Source organism: Oncorhynchus gorbuscha, linkage group LG10 (assembly GCF_021184085.1).
Source record: "Oncorhynchus gorbuscha isolate QuinsamMale2020 ecotype Even-year linkage group LG10, OgorEven_v1.0, whole genome shotgun sequence".
In the NCBI taxonomy this organism is placed as follows: Eukaryota; Metazoa; Chordata; class Actinopteri; order Salmoniformes; family Salmonidae; genus Oncorhynchus; species Oncorhynchus gorbuscha.
The window spans coordinates 29,718,869-29,738,309 of NC_060182.1; the positions used below are offsets into that span (position 1 = coordinate 29,718,869).

Consider the following 19,441-nt stretch of genomic DNA (forward strand, 5'->3'; position numbering starts at 1 on the left):
ATGCACTGTCAACATGCACTGTGGGACTTCATATACACAAGTGTGTGCCTTTCCAAATAATGTCCAATCAATTGAATTTACCACAGGTGGACTCCAATCAAGTTGTATAAACATCTCAAGGATGATTGATGGAAACAGGATGCAACTGAGCTTAATTTCGAGTCTCATAGCAAAGGGTCTGAATACTTATGTAAATAAGGTATTTCTGTTTTTTATTTTTAATAAATTTGCAAACAATTCTAAAAACCTGTTTTCGCTTTGTCATTATGGGATATTGTGTGTAGATTGATGCGGAAAACAATTAATTGAATACATTTTAGAATAAGGCTGTAAATTAAGGAAATGTGGAAAAAGTCAAGGGGTCTGAATACCTTCCCGAATGCACTGTATGTAAGAGTAGTATAATTTACAAGTCAGTATGTTAAGAAATGTGTGTTACAACAAATGTGTGAGTGAGTGTGTCAGCGGACGACTGTGTGAGTGGATGATTGTGTGAATGAGTGTGTCAGCGGACGACTGTGTGAGTGGGTGATTGTGTGAATGAGTGTGTCAGTGGACGACTGTGTGAGTGGATGATTGTGTGAATAAGTGTGTCAGCGGACGACTGTGTGAGTGGGTGATTGTGTGAATGTGTCCGTCTCACCGGCGCAGCAGCAGCTTGGGGTGGTTCTTGCTCTCCAGGTTCTTGTCGATGAGGTCAGATAGGAGCTGTTTGAGAACCCCTGTGGCGTACTCCATCTCCCCCTGCAGCGCTGTCATGATGAGCGACGCCACGTTGCCCCGGTCACGCATGGAGAAGGAGCGCTGCGCCTCCAGGGTGCGGATGAACGTCAACAGGAAGTGCTTCTTGGTGAGGAGCTGGCCAAACAGGGTCAAGGCTTTCTCCTGGTTGGCCTGGACCTATCAGGAAACAACATCCACATGTGTTGTAAATGTAATGTAAATATATGGAGTACCCCACATTAAAAAATACTACAGTGCACTATGGATAAAATACTATAGTATTTAAAGTTGACTATGTTATAAATACTGTTGTAAAAAACAACTGTAGTATATACTATAGTAATTATTGTAGTCCTTTTTGCATTATTTACTTTATTGGTTTTGCGGACATTACTGTAGTAGTTAGTGTAGTATTTTGTATTTTTTTATTCTTTGACATAGAAGTGTGGGATTTCTCCTTTAGGAAACCTACTGCGCAAAATTCTCAAAGAGCACATTTTTCATAACCTGTAGGTAGGTACTTTAGGACTGAGGTCTGAATGGATAGTTCAGAGCTTTCGCTCTTTTCTATAACCTGTAAGGAAGACAATATATCATCTCTACTTGGTCATGTAGGTTTCTCACTTATTGGTGGCACACATTGGGATTATGGGGGAAGGGAATGGGCAAATTAAATACTGTAGTATATACTATAGTAATTAATGTAGTGTTTTTGCATATAGTGTTTTTGTTATATTACTGTAGTATTTACTGTAGTGTTTTTGCAGACTGTAGTATTTACTATAGTATTCTACAGTATACTACAGTTTACTACATATTCTAGTAAGTACTGTAGTATTCTATAGTAAACTGTAGTAATTTTTTGTGGTGTTGGGGAATTGTAAATGGTATAATGTAAATACATGGAGTAAGACAAACGTAAATAACACAACAATAAATGATGTAAGTATTATTTAGAGATTGGCTATGTACTGTATACAAGACATGACATCTTGGCCTATGAGGCCATTGTTAGATTCACATTCATGACCTTAGCTGCTTTTAAAGCCTGCAGTGCATTTTCAAGTTTCAAGTTTTATTGTCACAAGGACAAGTACAATGCAATTCTTTCTTAGGAGATGTTTCTTCAAATGTCTTATGATCAATTTGCCCTTCGTCGTCAGCTGAGCACAGGAGAAAACAGAACGGAAGGAAGAGGAGGAGGAAGGGGGATGCACTGGGGCGTAGAAAGGAGAGGGCCTGTGCAGTGCTGTGCGTCCGAGGGTGGCTGGGTGACAGAAGTCTGTTCTACAGGCTGGCATCTGTCACTTCTCATCAGCAATGCTACGGCCCCCTCTACACCTAACCCACAATCCTTCACTCTAACTCTCTCACATAGACAAGGCAGTGCTACTGCTCAGAAAACCAAGGGTAGTGTCTGTTAAAAAGGGAGACAAACATCTAGTATATTCTGCAAGGCTTACGGCATAATGTCATGCCTAAACAACACCCAGTACGTGTTATTAAAAGGAAAATAAAATCAAAGTACTGTCTCTGTCTTTATGAAAAAACACTTCCTCCTCCATTAGCCAACCGCCTGCCTCCCATGATCCTCGACTGACCTCATAACTCTGAAACACATCTAGTCCTGTAGCCAATCGAGGACCACCATGCACTCTGACTTCACAGAATCTCCACCTTCCACTACACGTACCGTACACCATGCACTCTGACTTCACAGAACCTCCTCCTTCCACTACACGTACCGTACACCATGCACTCTGACTTCACAGAACCTCCTCCTTCCACTACACATACCGTACACCATGCACTCTGACTTCACAGAACCTCCTCCTTCCACTACACATACCGTACACCATGCACTCTGACTTCACAGAACCTCCTCCTTCCACTACACGTACCGTACACCATGCACTCTGACTTCACAGAATCTCCTCCTTCCACTACACGGCCTAATAAAGTGCCTCAATTTTCCTCAGTGGAGCTAAATTAAATTCTGGGGCCTCTGGGGGAGCAGGCTGGGTACTGTAGGTTGCTTTGGGGAGAGCAGCTACACAGAGCAATAAGGGATTGAGCCGTGTGTATGGACACTTGATTACGCCTGGGACTCGAGGGGAAATTCAGTGGGAAAGAAATCCGGACATAACAATAAAGATGTAATCCCTCCCCTTTAGAAGAGCCGGTGGTTGACAGGGTGGGGAGGTAGCGAGTCTCTACACTGTATTCTGACAGGCATTTGCATATATTTCATGCTGAACCAGGTGGGATCGAGTAGCATATTTGAAATATATATGGAACATCATTGATACATGAAGAGAGAGAAGCTCCTATGTGATGCGGCTACTGTATATGAAATGATTACAGCCATATCATATGACCATTTCATCGGCTTAATGATTGGCTGTATGAAATGATATCATGTTACATACATCCTGTCCTCTGTACCTTCCCGAGCTGTAACATGGGATTCTGGTGAGACAAAGGTTTCGTCTAACATTCAGAGGGTGGGTTATTAGGTACAGATATAGATACAGATTAGTATAGATAGTGGTATAGATGTTCGAGTCTACATGCTGCGGTGGCAGTGGTGGTGTACCTCCTTGACCCGTACCTCCATCTCCTTGAGCACGGGGTGGTCCTCGATGCCGGGGAACAGGACCCGCATGGCGTAGGTCCTGTACTCCAGGAAGGGGATGCCCGCTCCGTCCAGCTCCTGGGTCAGCTCGTGGATGTCTGTCTGCAGCTCTGCAAAGGCTGAGGGAACACACAGACAGAGAATGAACTTACTAGGATGTAGACACTTAAACACAGGGATGCACAGTCAGTTGCACTGGGTATGAATGGACATTGAAGGGGATTCTGGAAGTACAGTATCTTCATTACACTCCATGTGTGTGTGTTCCAATGTTACAACTGTGTGTGGCACCGAATTATCAATGTCAACTGCAAACATATGCCACCACACCAACACTGCGCTGATTGGCTTAGAGAAAAAGACACAGGGAAAGGGCAAGTAAATAGAATGTGGATTTAATTCTTCTGTTGTGTTTTGAATTGAATCCATACTACTTGGAAATACAAGAGAAGTGCTAAACGTAAGAGAATAACCTGTTACAAAAAAGGGGAGAGACAATGGAAAGAGAAAAAGATAAAACAAAGTTCATCGGAAAGAAAGTCAATGAATTGGATGAGTGGATAATTAATAAAGGAGCAATGCGTTTCATGCATCATTTCCCCCAGCTGTTATTGGCCTGCGTCGTCCGCTGGGATGATTATAGTAGACTGCCAAGCTCCCCCTTCTGTAAGAGCTTCACCATTTCTACACACAGTTTAGCAGCCACTCAAACATTATACAGACGGCACGATTCCTACAGGTTAATTAAGGCTTTACTATCATGCATATATGGGCCTTTCAGTATGGGTCCAATTATTCATAGAGATAAAATAACTATCAAAGTTATAATGTGAATAATAAAACATTCTGTTGACAGGGAATGTGTCTGGCTGAGTCTCGACTTTCCAACCATTTGCAAAATGAAATAGTTCTCCTTCATTCTATTGAGTTTGTTGTGTCTAAGCACCAAGCCAAAGCAGCCATTACATCCAGCAGGGTAAACTACACAGCAGATCGTCTCCCCTTCAACAGTTGCAGCAGCATCTAATATGTTGTTAATGGGCCATTAGCCGTGTGACTGTTAGTTTTGTCTGTCTGTTTGTTTGGGTTCCACTGCTCTCTGATGGCCCTCAGAGCACGGCTCATTGAGCTCCACCTCCCCTCCCCTACTGACTGACACTTAGTGGGACACGCCCACCTCCCCCCCGTCTGCTGCCCCGCCCATCCCCATCACCTGGGTAGCATAGCCCGTCTGGGCCTCCAGCAGGAGGGGCGGGGAAGGGGGCGGGGACACAGCAACGCTCTACTTCCTGGTGGCACTCAGTGTTTTTACCTCACATCGTTGCCCAAACCTCCCAGCTACAGAGGCAGATGTGTAGATTACTCTCTGTTGCTGCTGGTCTGTTCGGTCTGAGACTGGTGTGTAAAGGAACTCATGTCTGTTGTGCTGCTGCTGTTTTGTGTTGTAAATAGATCACGGCATGTGCATTGTATTGAGCATGTGTGACAAGAATGCTAAATCTATCAGGTATACATGTGGAGTAGCAGTAGCTTTAACTCAATCACTCTCCGATGTTCACCGTACTGGTCGATCTGACCCCACACAGTCCCCGTCTCTCTGTCTCTGCCAGAGTTCTCTTCCCCATCTCTGTCTCTGCCAGAGTTCTCTTCCCCATCTCTGTCTCTGCCAGAGTTCTCTTCCCCATCTCTGTCTCTGCCAGAGTTCTCTTCCCCATCTCTGTCTCTGCCAGAGTTCTCTTCCCCATCTCTGTCTCTGCCAGAGTTCTCTTCCCCATCTCTGTCTCTGCCAGAGTTCTCTTCCCCATCTCTGTCTCTGCCAGAGTTCTCTTCCCCATCTCTGTCTCCATCAGTGTTTGGCGACAGGCTGTGGGCTAAGACTGACAAGGCCATGACCCTCCGGACGGCCAGCCACAGATAAGGACCAATTAGTCTCGGTCCATCTCTCAGTGGGCAGCATAGACGCACCTCAAAACGTCAAAAAGAGACAACACCAACTTGGCTGTCCACAGAACACACAGACACACTCACACGTTCAGAGGATACTGCGACCACATCATCAGAGAGCAAGCAGCCCTCTCATATCAGCCACACCAACCTGTTACCATGACGACTGGACAGAGTGCAGCTACAGCACAGTCACATATCCACACAGAAAGAGAATAAGAGAGTGATTATGAATGAGGGAGAGTGAGAGAGAGAGAGAGAGAGAGAGAGAGAGAGGAAGAGAGAAAGAAAATAGAGAGGGAGAGAGAGAGAGAGAGAGAGAGAGAGAGAGAGAGAGAGAGAGAGAGAGAGAGAGAGAGAGAGAGAGAGAGAGAGAGAGAGAGAGAGAAGAGAGAGAAAGAGAAAATAGAGAGGGAGAGAGAGAGAGAGAGAGAGAGAGAGAGAGAGAGAGAGAGAGAGAGAGAGAGAGAGAGAGAGAGGGGGAGAGAGAGAGAGAGAGAGAGAGAGAGAGAGAGAGAGAGAGAGAGAGAGAGAGAGAGAGAGAGAGAGAGAGAGAGAGAGAGAGAGAGAGAGAGAGAGAGAGAGAGAGAGAGAGAGAGAGAGAGAGAGAGGGGGAGGAGAGAGAGAGAGTGAGAGAGAGAGAAGAGAGAAAGAAAGAGAAAGAGAGAGGGAGAGAGAGAGAGAGAGAGAGAGAGAGAGAGGGGGAGAGAGAGAGAGAGAGAGAGAGAGAGAGAGAGAGAGAGAGAGAGAGAGAGAGAGAGAGAGAGAGAGAGAGAGAGAGAGAGAGAGAGAGAGAGAGAGAGAGAGAGAGAGAGAGGTGAAAGAGAGACTGACAAGGACTGTGACTGTCCGTACCTTCTTTACACTCCAGGGCCACTCTGGACTCCAGGTTGTCCATCTGCAGCTGCAGGCGTTTCAGGGTGCGGTCAGCATCACGGGACTTCCTCTTGTAGGCGATGAGCACAGCGATGATGACCAATAGCAGCAGACCACCACCTCCTCCGATACCGATGATGGCAGGCAGGGTCAGCAGGCTGTCTGAGTAGATCTGGAGAGTACCAGGGGAGTACTCGAACCCACCCACCCGGATCTGAGCACACACACAGAAAAAAACACAGAAACACGTCACAGTGCTAATCAAACAAAGCAATCACTACAGTGAAAGAATCTACCCCTCAGGAACCAAAGTCGTTAATAGGAGTAAAACACTGGGAATGGGTTCTAAAAACCCACATTTACATAAACCAGCAGGTCTGACAGAACCCATCACTGGATTATCTCAAATCAAAGTATTCAGTGGGGGGTTGATAACTATTTCGATGAGCAATGATTACTGCACTTTAAAGTATCAAGTTAACACAGTCAAAGAATGTTAAACACTTGTAAAATTGGGTTGTTTTGGTTCAGGTGCTAAAAGTTTGTCCTGTTGATGACAGTTTCTAAACATCATGTACTTTCTATTGTATTGACAGGGAAGGGACTGATGAGAACAGAAAAACCTGAAGGCCATAAAAGGTTTCTTAGAAAACTTGCAGGAGGCACAGCCGCCGACACACAGCTGTGCATCTGAGGAGGCAAACAAGACAACACACACACACCAGACTCTGCACACATACAGAGACGTAGCCTTGTGCGTCGGGCCAGACGCCTACTGGGGGCCCTGTATGTAGGTCACTTTACACAGGGTATAGAACACACAGCTGTGCCCTTCTCCCCAGCACACCCCACAGCGCACACAACACACACAACACACACGCACGCACGCGCACACACACACACAGCCCAGCACAGAGCGGATGGAAACAGACAGTTCTATTTTTAAAGTGCCATTGTCAAGAGTAATGAATTACTATACCGACCCATGAAAATGGTATTTCTCCAATATTCAACATGACATTTAGTTGTAAAGCAAAGAGAATCCAGCTCCAAGCCTACTGGTAGTTTGGAGAGCCATCATATTGAATTACATGGATGTGTTGTCACTACTTTCAATGTCTTTCCAGACTACTAAATGTCACACAGATAGTGTGACTGGAGAGGATAGTAGAGGTTTGTTTGGAGGGGACTGTGTGTGTATTTGAGGATATATACAAAGTAGTACTTGGGGAAACTGAAAAAATACTAAGTGCACTGAAATTAGCTGTAGTATTTTAAGGAAAAAAATGTACAGAGGCAATTCCATCGTGAGTATCTATAAAGGTTAGATAAAACAAAGTCAAGTCAAGGGAGACCGTGTGAACTCAGTCCAGGTGAGTCGTGTGCCATGTGAAATGGTATAGAGTAAGTGCTCACTGTGACTTTGTGCTGTCCAGTGAGGTTGGGCCATTCACACAGCAGCTGAGTCTCAGACAGGGTCAGAACACAGGGGGTCTCCCCGATGAACACCGTGTAGTTCAGCCTGGAGTTACCAGGCGCTGCAGGGATTAGGTTACGACCCTGGAAGGAAACACACAAAAACAGTGTCAACTGTTTCATTGTTTTTATCTGACCCAATCCTTTCAACCAAGGCCAAGCACAGAGTTAACCACACAAAGCCGTGCATTGGTAGCAAGGCAAGATATGTTCTATAATGTGACAGACTTTGGCTCGTATGGAGCCAGCGCCGATGTTGGAGGTCGCACAATTTCAATCTGACAAAAGCTTTGGAAAACTTTTTTTTCCCCAAGCACCTCTCTTTGCCTAAGTGTCAGAGCGAGGCCATGAGCCCTGTAGCCTTCAACTCTAGAGAGAGAAGGGTGGCAGAGAAGAGCAGGTGGGGAGAGAGAGAGAGAGAGAGAGAGAGAGAGAGAGAGAGAGAGAGAGAGAGAGAGAGAGAGAGAGAGAGAGAGAGAGAGAGAGAGCAGAAACATCAGAAGGGTGGCAGAGAAGAGCAGGTGGGGGAGAGAGAGAGAGAGAGAGAGAGAGAGAGAGAGAGAGAGAGAGAGAGAGAGAGAGAGAGAGAGGGAGAGAGAGAGAGAGAGAGAGAGAGAGAGAGAGAGAGAGAGAGAGAGAGAGAGAGAGAGAGAGAGAGAGAGAGAGAGAGAGAGAGAGAGAGAGAGAGAGGGAGAGAGAGAGAGACAGAGAGAGGGAGAGAGAGAGAGGGAGAGAGAGACAGGGAGAGAGAGAGGGAGAGAGAGAGAGAGGGAGAGAGAGAGAGAGAGAGAGAGAGAGAGAGAGAGAGAGAGAGAGAGAGAGAGAGAGAGAGAGAGAGAGAGAGAGAGAGAGAGAGAGAGAGAGAGAGAGAGAGAGAGGGAGAGAGAGAGGGAGAGAGAGACAGAGAGAGAGAGACAGAGAGAGAGACAGAGAGAGAGAGAGAGAGAGAGAGAGAGAGAGAGAGAGAGAGAGAGAGAGAGAGAGAGAGAGAGAGAGAGAGAGAGAGAGAGAGAGAGAGAGAGAGAGAGAGAGAGAGAGAGAGAGAGAGAGAGAGAGAGAGAGAGAGAGAGAGAGAGAGAGAGAGAGAGAGAGGGAGAGCAGGAGGGGGGAGAGAGAGAGAGCAGCAACAACAGAAGGGTGGCAGAGAAGAGCAGGTGGGGGGAGAGAGAGAGAGAGAGCAGCAACAACAGAAGGGTGGCAGAGAAGAGCAGGTGGGGGGAGAGAGAGAGAGCTGTTGTGCCACCCACTGCTCTAGCAGCATGAGAGAGGTGAAGACTCAGTCTTCCAATCCCTCTCTCCACAGGGCTCCTCCCAGGCAGGTCACGCCGTGGAACACTTCAGGCATGCATTCTATTCACGATCATTTCACCCTGCATCAGCCGTGCACCCAACACCCCACCCCGCGCACCAGATGAAAAATTAACTGCTTGGCGAATGCGATGCACATCTCGTAAAATACCCTTGATTATTTCAGCAAATTACATTTTCTTATTCTCATCACTGTGCTAATGTGAAGGTTAGTTATAACGAACCAGACGGGGGATTCTCTCTGCAATCAGAAAAGGTTTAGTTAATACATTTCATTTTCAATGATGGTTCTTATGTTGTTTTTTTATATTGGCTCAGAGGATAATTGGATGCACAACCGTCCCAATTTTGGCGTTTAGAGCTGGAGCTGAGGGATACGTGAAACATTGTATCATCTAAATAGAAAAATCCGGCGGATTACATTTGATGTAACCCAAAATCGTAAAAATATATTTTATGAAATAGTATACACTGTATTTTAATAGGGATTAACAAATACAAATACATGAATGGTTTCTAAGATAGACAGGTGAAAGACAATTCCCTGGTAGACACTTGAAAATATCAATTTCAATTTCTGTGACTCGTTGAAAGGACTGAGCCTCTCTGGTCCTCAGTGTTCACCCTCCCACTCCAACCACTCTGCCCTGCTGGCATTCAGGCTCTCTCACCTTGAGGATGAGAGGGGAGGTGGGTTTGAGCTCCAGGACCCGGTGGGGCTGAGGGGTTCGAACACGGGGTCAGGGTAGTAGCTGAACGTCTCGTTGACCACCACCAGAGCGTGGACGTTGTCCATGTAGAAGCCGATCTCATCCGGCCCACTGCCCGTGTCTGAGAAGCCCCTCTCGGAGTCGGTTACTGACGGGGCCAGGCACACCATCACGGAGTTATTAAACACTGTGCAGTTCTGAGCGGGACAGGAGGAAGGAACATAGAAAATAAAAGAGATTAGAAAAGTGTGAGATGACAAATTGTATGTTCCCTTACAGTGGTTCCCACCCCTTTTCACTCGGAATCCCCTTGCTTCATTTGAGATCGCATTGTGTCTTATGTGTGTTCGTGAGACATCTGGGTGATGCAAACGTTACAACAAAATCTATGGGCTAAAAAACCTAGTTAGAAAATGTTAACATGGGCTAGTTGATCTGGACATTTCTGACCAGTTATAAATAGTTCTCTAAGGTATGTAATGACTAACAAGACAAGAGGAGCTGATGATGCACTACCCCATTTAGAGACTGACACCTTGTCCATTCTACTATTACAACTTTTCAACAGTAAATTGAGACCCAGACTGAGTTCCTTAAAAAAATGTGTTATAATAATAATATTCTAGTCTGAATTTAAATGACTTTCACCAGGTATAACATTTTTTTTTGTAATTATAATGAATTTACATATTTTAATAATTTAATCTCTGGAAATGTTTTCTTTAATCCCAGTATTTTCATTATAGAGATATTAGCAGTGCTATTTGGTGGATTTTGTGTTCTCAAACCAGTGAATTTATTAACATTCTTCATCAGGATTATGGGCAAAATGTAATTATTGACAATGAAAGAGGTGGGAATGTTGTTCCCTTGTAATATAATTGCTACATTTACTATCAATATAGCATTACAAATTGTTTTCCAGATTGTATATTGCCGATTCTTTCTCACAATGTGAATATTGGGTCGCGACTCAGACAACCTGTTCAAATTTGGGTCCCGAGGCAAAACCAGTTCAGAACCACAGCCCTAGAGGAGCCATGTTACTTAAAAACCCATTCAAATATTGGTTTATATGCATTTCATTACAGTTTCTCTAACTCCCAGCTAAACATTCTCAGAAAATATTACTGCTTTGCTGTGTTGGCTTTTATGTCTCCAGGTATTGCTAGTAGATTCAGAACTGTAACAATCCCCTCACCTACGCTGTATGCTTCTCTACATGGACCTCTTAAAATGTCACCAACACTGAGCACAAGGACCTCAGCATTGTGTCTAGAGCAGAAGCTAGTTTGAACGGAGCACAAGGACCTCAGCAGCATTGTGTCTAGAGCAGAAGCTAGTTTGAACGGAGTACAAGGACCTCAGCAGCATTGTGTCTAGAGCAGAAGCTAGTTTGAACGGAGTATAAGGACCTCAGCAGCATTGTGTCTAGAGCAGAAGCTAGTTTGAACGGAGTATAAGGACCTCAGCAGCATTGTGTCTAGAGCAGAAGCTAGTTTGAACGGAGCACAAGGACCTCAGCAGCATTGTATCTAGAGCAGAAGCTAGTTTGAACGGAGTACAAGGACCTCAGCAGCATTGTGTCTAGAGCAGAAGCTAGTTTGAACGGAGCACAAGGACCTCAGCAGCATCGTGTCTAGAGCAGAAGCTAGTTTGAACGGAGCACAAGGACCTCAGCAGCATTGTGTCTAGAGCAGAAGCTAGTTTGAACGGAGCACAAGGACCTCAGCAGCATAGTGTCTAGAGCAGAAGCTAGTTTGAACGGAGTACAAGGACCTCAGCAGCATTGTGTCTAGAGCAGAAGCTAGTTTGAACGGAGCACAAGGACCTCAGCAGCATCGTGTCTAGAGCAGAAGCTAGTTTGAACGGAGCACAAGGACCTCAGCAGCATTGTGAGCTAGTTTGAACGGAGCACAAGGACCTCTAGAGCAGAAGCTAGTTTGAACGGAGCACAAGGACCTCAGCAGCATTGTGTCTAGAGCAGAAGCTAGTTTGAGAAGCTAGTTTGAACGGAGCACAAGGACCTCAGCAGCATTGTGTCTAGAGCAGAAGCTAGTTTGAACGGAGCACAAGGACCTCAGCAGCATCGTGTCGGAGCACAAGGACCTCAGCAGCATTGTGTCTAGAGCAGAAGCTAGTTTGAACGGAGCACAAGGAGAGCAGAAGCTAGTTTGAACGGAGCACAAGGACCTCAGCAGCATTGTGTCTAGAGCAGAAGCTAGTTTGAACGGAGCACAAGGGACGGGCCATTAGAACAAGGTCATTAAGCAGAAGTTGATTCTCTTCCAGTAGAACTGAAGGAAAGGTTAATGGAGCCCCATGGTGCAAGGTGAGGGGGTGAGGGGCGACTTGCCAACACCGCTTTGTCATCCTGGGACATTTTAAAGGTTAAACGGCCTGGGGGAGTGTTGGATGTTTTGTTTCAAGGAGCAGGGTAGAAACAGGAGACAAAATTGTCAGAACAACCGGCAGACAGTCTGATGGCCACCCATGGAAGACACACCAGATGTGTGTGAGTGAGGTGTTTGTGAAGGGGTCTGGGCTAGGTCCATACTCACATGGAAGGATTCTGCCGAGCCGTACTTGGCTCTGATCTTAGGCTCTCTGATGGTGGCCAGGTTCGTTCCACTGACGGTCAACAGGGTTCCACCACTGGCAAAAGAAACAATAGTTTGTTAACAAATATGTAAATATGAGGATGCATAGAAAAGTATTAGACAATCAACAAAAATTAGATTGAAGTATATTAATTTGCCAGCTGTGGGTAAGTTGTGAATAAAACCCCCGGAAAATAAAATGTGTTGTAGGTGTACTTTAGGTCCTAGGAGACAGTTACAAATGGAGTTTTACAGTCCAAGTGTCTGGAAAGCCAATGCATAACAACACCCACTATGTCTGGCAAGTATAGCGTATATCCATCCCTCTGTGTTCTCTGCAGTCAACTTTCTTCACCCTGCATGCATGGACAGGCAGCTCCTGGCTGAGGCTGGGCATGAGGCTGGGCATGAGGCTGGGCATGAGGCTGGGCATGAGGCTGGGGCTGCCTTTTTAAAGCAGGCTTTCTCCAAATTGTTATTTGTGTAGAGCCTATACCTCCAGCCCGGCTCTTTATGTGAAAAAGCCCTCTTACCTCAGGTACACGCTTCAGGGAATAACCAACAGAGAATATACTCTCTCTCTTCACCCACCAGTGCAGGCCCAGCCCCAGCTCCAGCCTCAGCCACTATCTACAAAGCATTCGGAAACTATTCAGACCTCTTTACATTTCCCACATTTTGTTACATAAAGCCTTATTCTAAAATTGATTAAATAAAACAAATTCCTCATCAATCTACACACAATACCCCACAATGACAAAACGAAAACAGGTTTTTAGAATTTTTGCAAATTTATTACAAATAAAAAACAGAAATACCTTATTTATATATTTATTCAGACCCTTTGCTATGAGACTCGAAATTGAGCTCAGGTGCATCCTGTTTCTAATGATCATCCGTGAGATGTTTCTACAACTTGATTGGAGTCCACTTGTGGTAAATTAAATTAATTGGACATGATTTGGAAAGGCACACACCTGTCTATATAAGGTCCCAAAGTTGACAGTGCATGTCAGAGCAAAAACCAAGCCAAGAGGTCAAAGGAATACGAGGAGAAGGGCCTTGGTCAAGAACCCAACAAAATGTGGAAAAAGTCAAGAGGTTTGAATTTTTTTATGAATAAACTGTCTGTTCTAAGTGTGCTATTTCTATGCTTCCCGTTCTTATGTTTTGTTTACGTACACCATCTTCAAACAACTGAAAACACAGTATTTTTGGGACAATGGATGGTACAATGATTCTCTACACTATATATTGCTTGTTTTGTCACATAAACTGAAATTAGGCAAACTACTAGAATTTTAGCAACCAGGAAATGGCAGAGCGATTTTTGCATATTGCACCTTTCAAATAAACAAAACTTTACTATAGTAACTGTTGGCATTTATTTTCCCCACAAAACCGCAATACAAACGGTGGGTTTGGTGAACCGTTACACCCCTACTGGTTTGGTGCTGGAGATAATGAATACGAGGTTGAAAAGTGGCAAAATGGCCCTTTATTAAGCAGCAACGTGGCTCCACTGGGCTTTGACAAAGTAGCATATACTGCTTTCACAAAGGATTGAAGGTATTTTGCCTGTAAAAATAATAGGGCAATGTTTATATGACCCCCTTACAAACAGACCCATTTTGACCACATTGTTGCCTGCATACACCTTTTAGACCACCTGTGCACATGTCGGCAGGCCGGTGACGAGTGGGAGTGGTGAGCAGATGTGGGTGGGCATCTATTTGAAGAAATCCATTGAATTTACACCATCAAAAACACATCTATTATTCTTTTGTTTGGAAAGGTCCTAAGAAACATTAGAAGACTAATAACAGGTATTTTCAAAACAATAGAATGACATGTTTTGAGTTTACTTTTGTTACGTCCAAATGAATAGTTCACTATTTAGTTCATTCAACAGACAAGACACACGTGCCCTGATCACAGTCAACACACACATATTTTGCGGTAATAATATAAAGGAATATAACACAATAAAATACAACCAGTGTTTTTTTCCAATACAGCTTGTGTCACGGGAACGTGTGGAATATAAAACAGAACCCATGCATTTTGTTGACCACACTCTCCTTCCTACCGGCCCTCCACTTTGTTAGGGAGCTGGGTGTAGGGTTTGACATTGAGTATCTACATCATGATACCAATAGAAAGGAATAGCAATCCTATTTTCTAAAGCGTGTCAGTCTCATGTTCATACTTCACAACCTCTGCAGGCTTTCGGTGTTGCCTTTACACGACTGATGAAACTAATAGGCCTGCACTTGCTCTGGCGACATTACTGCATGATAAATGTTTCTGATCAGGGATAGCTGTACCACGCACACTTATTTGCTCAGCCAAAAATAGGGCTGTAGCGGTCATTACATTGTGTCAGCTGGTTATTGTCATGCAAAGGAATCTCACTGTAATTGACTGTTAATTAACATCAACATGTGTAGCATCTCCTGGTTTCCATAAACACATTTAGCATCTCCTGGTCTCCATCAACACGTTTAGTATCTCCCGGTCTCCATAAACACGTTTAGCATCTCCTGGTCTCCATAAACACGTTTAGCATCTCCTGGTCTCCATCAACACGTTTAGCATCTCCTGGTCTCCATCAACACGTTTAGCATCTCCATCAACACGTTTAGCATCTCCTGGTCTCCATCAACACGTTTAGCATCTCCTGTCTCCATCAACACGTTTAGCATCTCCTGGTCTCCATCAACACGTTTAGTATCTCCCGGTCTCCATAAACACGTTTAGCATCTCCTGGTCTCCATAAACACGTTTAGCATCTCCTGGTCTCCATCAACACGTTTAGCATCTCCTGGTCTCCATCAACACGTTTAGCATCTCCTGGTCTCCATAAACACGTTTAGCATCTCCATCAACACGTTTAGCATCTCCTGGTCTCCATCAACACGTTTAGCATCTCCTGGCCTCCATCAACACGTTTAGCATCTCCTGGTCTCCATCAACACGTTTAGCATCTCCTGGTCTCCATCAACACGTTTAGCATCTCCTGGTCTCCATCAACACGTTTAGCATCTCCTGGTCTCCATCAACACATTTAGCATCTCCTGGTCTCCATCAACACGTTTAGCATCTCCTGGTCTCCATCAACACGTTTAGCATATCCTGGTCTCCATCAACATGTTTAGCATCTCCATCAACACGTTTTGCATCTCCTGGTCTCCATCAACACGTTTAGCATCTCCTGGTCTCCATCAACACGTTTAGCATCTCCATCAGCACGTTTAGCATCTCCTGGTCTCCATCAACACGTTTAGCATCTCCTGGTCTCCATCAACACGTTTAGCATCTCCTGGGCTCCATCAACACGTTTAGCATCTCCTGGTCTCCATCAACACGTTTAGCATCTCCTGGTCTCTATCAACACGTTTAGCATCTCCTGGTCTCCATCAATACGTTTAGCATCTCCTGGTCTCCATCAACACGTTTAGCATCTCCTGGTCTCCATCAACACGTTTAGCATCTCCTGGTCTCCATCAACACGTTTAGCATCTCCTGGTCTCCATCAACACGTTTAGCATCTCCTGGTCTCCATCAACACGTTTAGCATCTCCTGGTCTCCATCAACACGTTTAGCATCTCCTGGTCTCCATCAACACGTTTAGCATATCCTGGTCTCCATCAACATGTTTAGCATCTCCATCAACACGTTTTGCATCTCCTGGTCTCCATCAACACGTTTAGCATCTCCTGGTCTCCATCAACACGTTTAGCATCTCCATCAGCACGTTTAGCATCTCCTGGTCTCCATCAACACGTTTAGCATCTCCTGGTCTCCATCAACACGTTTAGCATCTCCTGGGCTCCATCAACACGTTTAGCATCTCCTGGTCTCCATCAACACGTTTAGCATCTCCTGGTCTCCATCAACACGTTTAGCATCTCCTGGTCTCTATCAACACGTTTAGCATCTCCTGGTCTCCATCAACACGTTTAGCATCTCCTGGTCTCCATCAACATGTTTAGCATCTCCTGGTCTCCATCAACACGTTTAGCATCTCCTGGTCTCCATCAACACGTTTAGCATCTCCTGGTCTCCATCAACACGTTTAGCATCTCCTGGTCTCCATCAACACGTTTAGCATCTCCTGGTCTCCATCAACACGTTTAGCATCTCCTGGTCTCCATCAACACATTTAGCATCTCCTGGTCTCCATCAACACGTTTAGCATCTCCTGGTCTCCATCAACACGTTTAGCATCTCCTGGTCTCCATCAACATGTTTAGCATCTCCATCAACACGTTTTGCATCTCCTGGTCTCCATCAACACGTTTAGCATCTCCTGGTCTCCATCAACACGTTTAGCATCTCCATCAACACGTTTAGCATCTCCTGGTCTCCATCAACACGTTTAGCATCTCCTGGTCTCCATCAACACGTTTAGTATCTCCTGGTCTCCATCAACACGTTTAGCATCTCCTGATTCTCCATCAACACGTTTAGCATCTCCTGGGCTCCATCAACACGTTTAGCATCTCCTGGTCTCCATCAACACGTTTAGCATCTCCTGGTCTCCATCAACACGTTTAGCATCTCCTGGTCTCCATCAACACGTTTAGCATCTCCTGGTCTCCATAAACACGTTTAGCATCTCCATCAACACGTTTAGCATCTTCCGGGTCTCCATCAACACGTTTAGCATCTCCTGGTCTCCATCAACACGTTTAGCATCTCCTGGTCTCCATCAACACGTTTAGCATCTCCTGGTCTCCATCAACACATTTAGCATCTCCGGGTCTCCATCAACACGTTTAGCATCTCCTGGTCTCCATCAACACGTTTAGCATCTCCTGGTCTCCATCAACATGTTTAGCATCTCCTGGTCTCCATCAACACGTTTAGCATCTCCGGGTCTCCATCAACACGTTTAGCATCTCCTGGTCTCCATCAACACGTTTAGCATCTCCTGGTCTCCATAAACACGTTTAGCATCTCCTGGTCTCCATCAACACGTTTAGCATCTCCTGGTCTCCATCAACACGTTTAGCATCTCCTGGTCTCCATCAACACGTTTAGCATCTCCTGGTCTCCATAAACACGTTTAGCATCTCCTGGTCTCCATAAACACGTTTAGCATCTCCTGGTCTCTATCAACACGTTTAGCATCTCCTGGTCTCCATAAACACGTTTAGCATCTCCTGGACTCCATCAACACGTTTAGCATCTCCTGGTCTCCATCAACACGTTTAGTATCTCCTGGTCTCTATCAACACGTTTAGCATCTCCATCAACACGTTTAGCATCTCCTGGTCTCCATCAACACGTTTAGCATCTCCTGGTCTCCATCAACACGCTTAGCATCTCCTGGTCTCCATAAACACGTTTAGCATCTCCATCAACACGTTTAGCATCTTCCGGGTCTCCATCAACACGTTTAGCATCTCCTGGTCTCCATCAACACGTTTAGCATCTCTTGGTCTCCATCAACACGTTTAGCATCTCCAGGTCTCCACACCTACAAGCTGCTGATGCGTCTTTGGAACATGATATGATATGAACATGATATGAAGAAAATGTATTTCAGAAGAACAGAATATAAGTTGGTCTACTGTATGTTATGTGGCTATGCTCCATGTGTCACGCCTTGGTCATTGTATTTTGTGTTTTTGTTATATGTTTGGGTAGGCCAGGGTGTGACATGGGTTTATATGTTGTATTCGTATTGGGGTTTGTATATTTTGGGATTGCGGCTGATTAGGGGTGTGTCTAGTTAGGCTTGGCTGCCTGAGGCGATTCTCAATTGGAGTCAGGTGATTCTCGTTGTCTCGGATTGGGAACCGTATTTAGGTAGCCTGAGTTTGCGTTGTATTTTGTGGGTGTTTGTTCCTGTCTCTGTGTAGTGTTCACCAGATAGGCTGTAATAGGTTTCATGTTCCGTTTGTTGTTTTTGTATTTATTCAGTTTTTTCATGTACCGCGATTATCTTCATTAAAGTCATGACACGCTGCATTTCGGTCTGACTCTCTTCTTACAACAGACGAACGACGTTACACCATGTCATAGGCTGTAGGCTTGTTCCTTTAGTAGACAAGATCGGCTGTCAGTCCCAAACCATTATTTTATATTTGGTTATTTGATTTTATAGTCGATTTTATAGTAGTACTATATAGTAATATAATTGAGAATATTTTTCCCATTCTGGAGCTAGTCTGCAGATGAATTTATTTTTGCCTGACCTACAGACAGTAATGTTAGTCCTCTAATACAGGACTAGTAAAGGCTCAGTGGACTACTTTCGTTAAAAAAATTATAACTATAATACAAATATTTATATATATTTACTTACAGTACAAGTCAAAAGTTTGGACACACTTACTAATTCAAGGGCTTTTCTTTATTTCTACATTGTATAATAATAATGAAGACATCAAAACTATGAAATAACACAAATGGAATCATGTAGTAACCAAAAAAATGTTAAATAAATGAAGTAGTCACCCTTTGCCTTGATGACAGCTTTGCACCCTCTTGGCACTCACTCAACTAGCTTCATGAGGTAGTCACCTGGAATGCATTTCAATTAATAGGTGTGCCTTGTTAAAATTCAATTTGTGGAATCTCTTTCCTTCTTAATGCGTTTAAGGTAGGGGTGGTATACAGAAGATAGCCTAATTTGGTTACTACATGATTCCATATGTGTTATTTCATAGTTCATAGTGATGTCTTATTCTTCAATGTAGAAAAGAGTTTTAGGTGTGTCCAAACTTTTGACTGGTACTGTATATATATATATATATATATATATCACCAGGTGATATTTTGCCCAAACTCCGTATGCCATGGGCTTTCCAACCCTATTCCTAAGCCGTAGGCAGAACTTTATCGAAATTACTACTAGGTCGCTAGGCGGGAAAATAAGTTTGGGATTTGATACCGGCAATACCTTTCAGATATAAGGAAATTCTGAAAAAAAAGATGGTGGAAAAACGTCTTAGTATGAAAAGGATTACTCCTTCTCTTTCATTATCTCTGAATTACTCCTTCTCTTTCATTATCTCTGAATTACTCCTTCTCTTTCATTATCTCTGAATTACTCCTTCTCTTTCATTATCTCTGAAATACTCCTTCTTTTTCATTATCTCTTAATTACTCCTTCTCTTTCATTATCTCTTAATTACTCCTTCTCTTTCACTATCTC

At 44.3% G+C, this 19,441-nt stretch overlaps 1 pseudogene; it reads right to left on the minus strand.

The window, feature by feature from the left end:
- The window catches only part of LOC124045843, a 329,729-nt pseudogene that overhangs the window by 17,452 nt on the left and 292,836 nt on the right, over positions 1 to 19,441 (minus strand).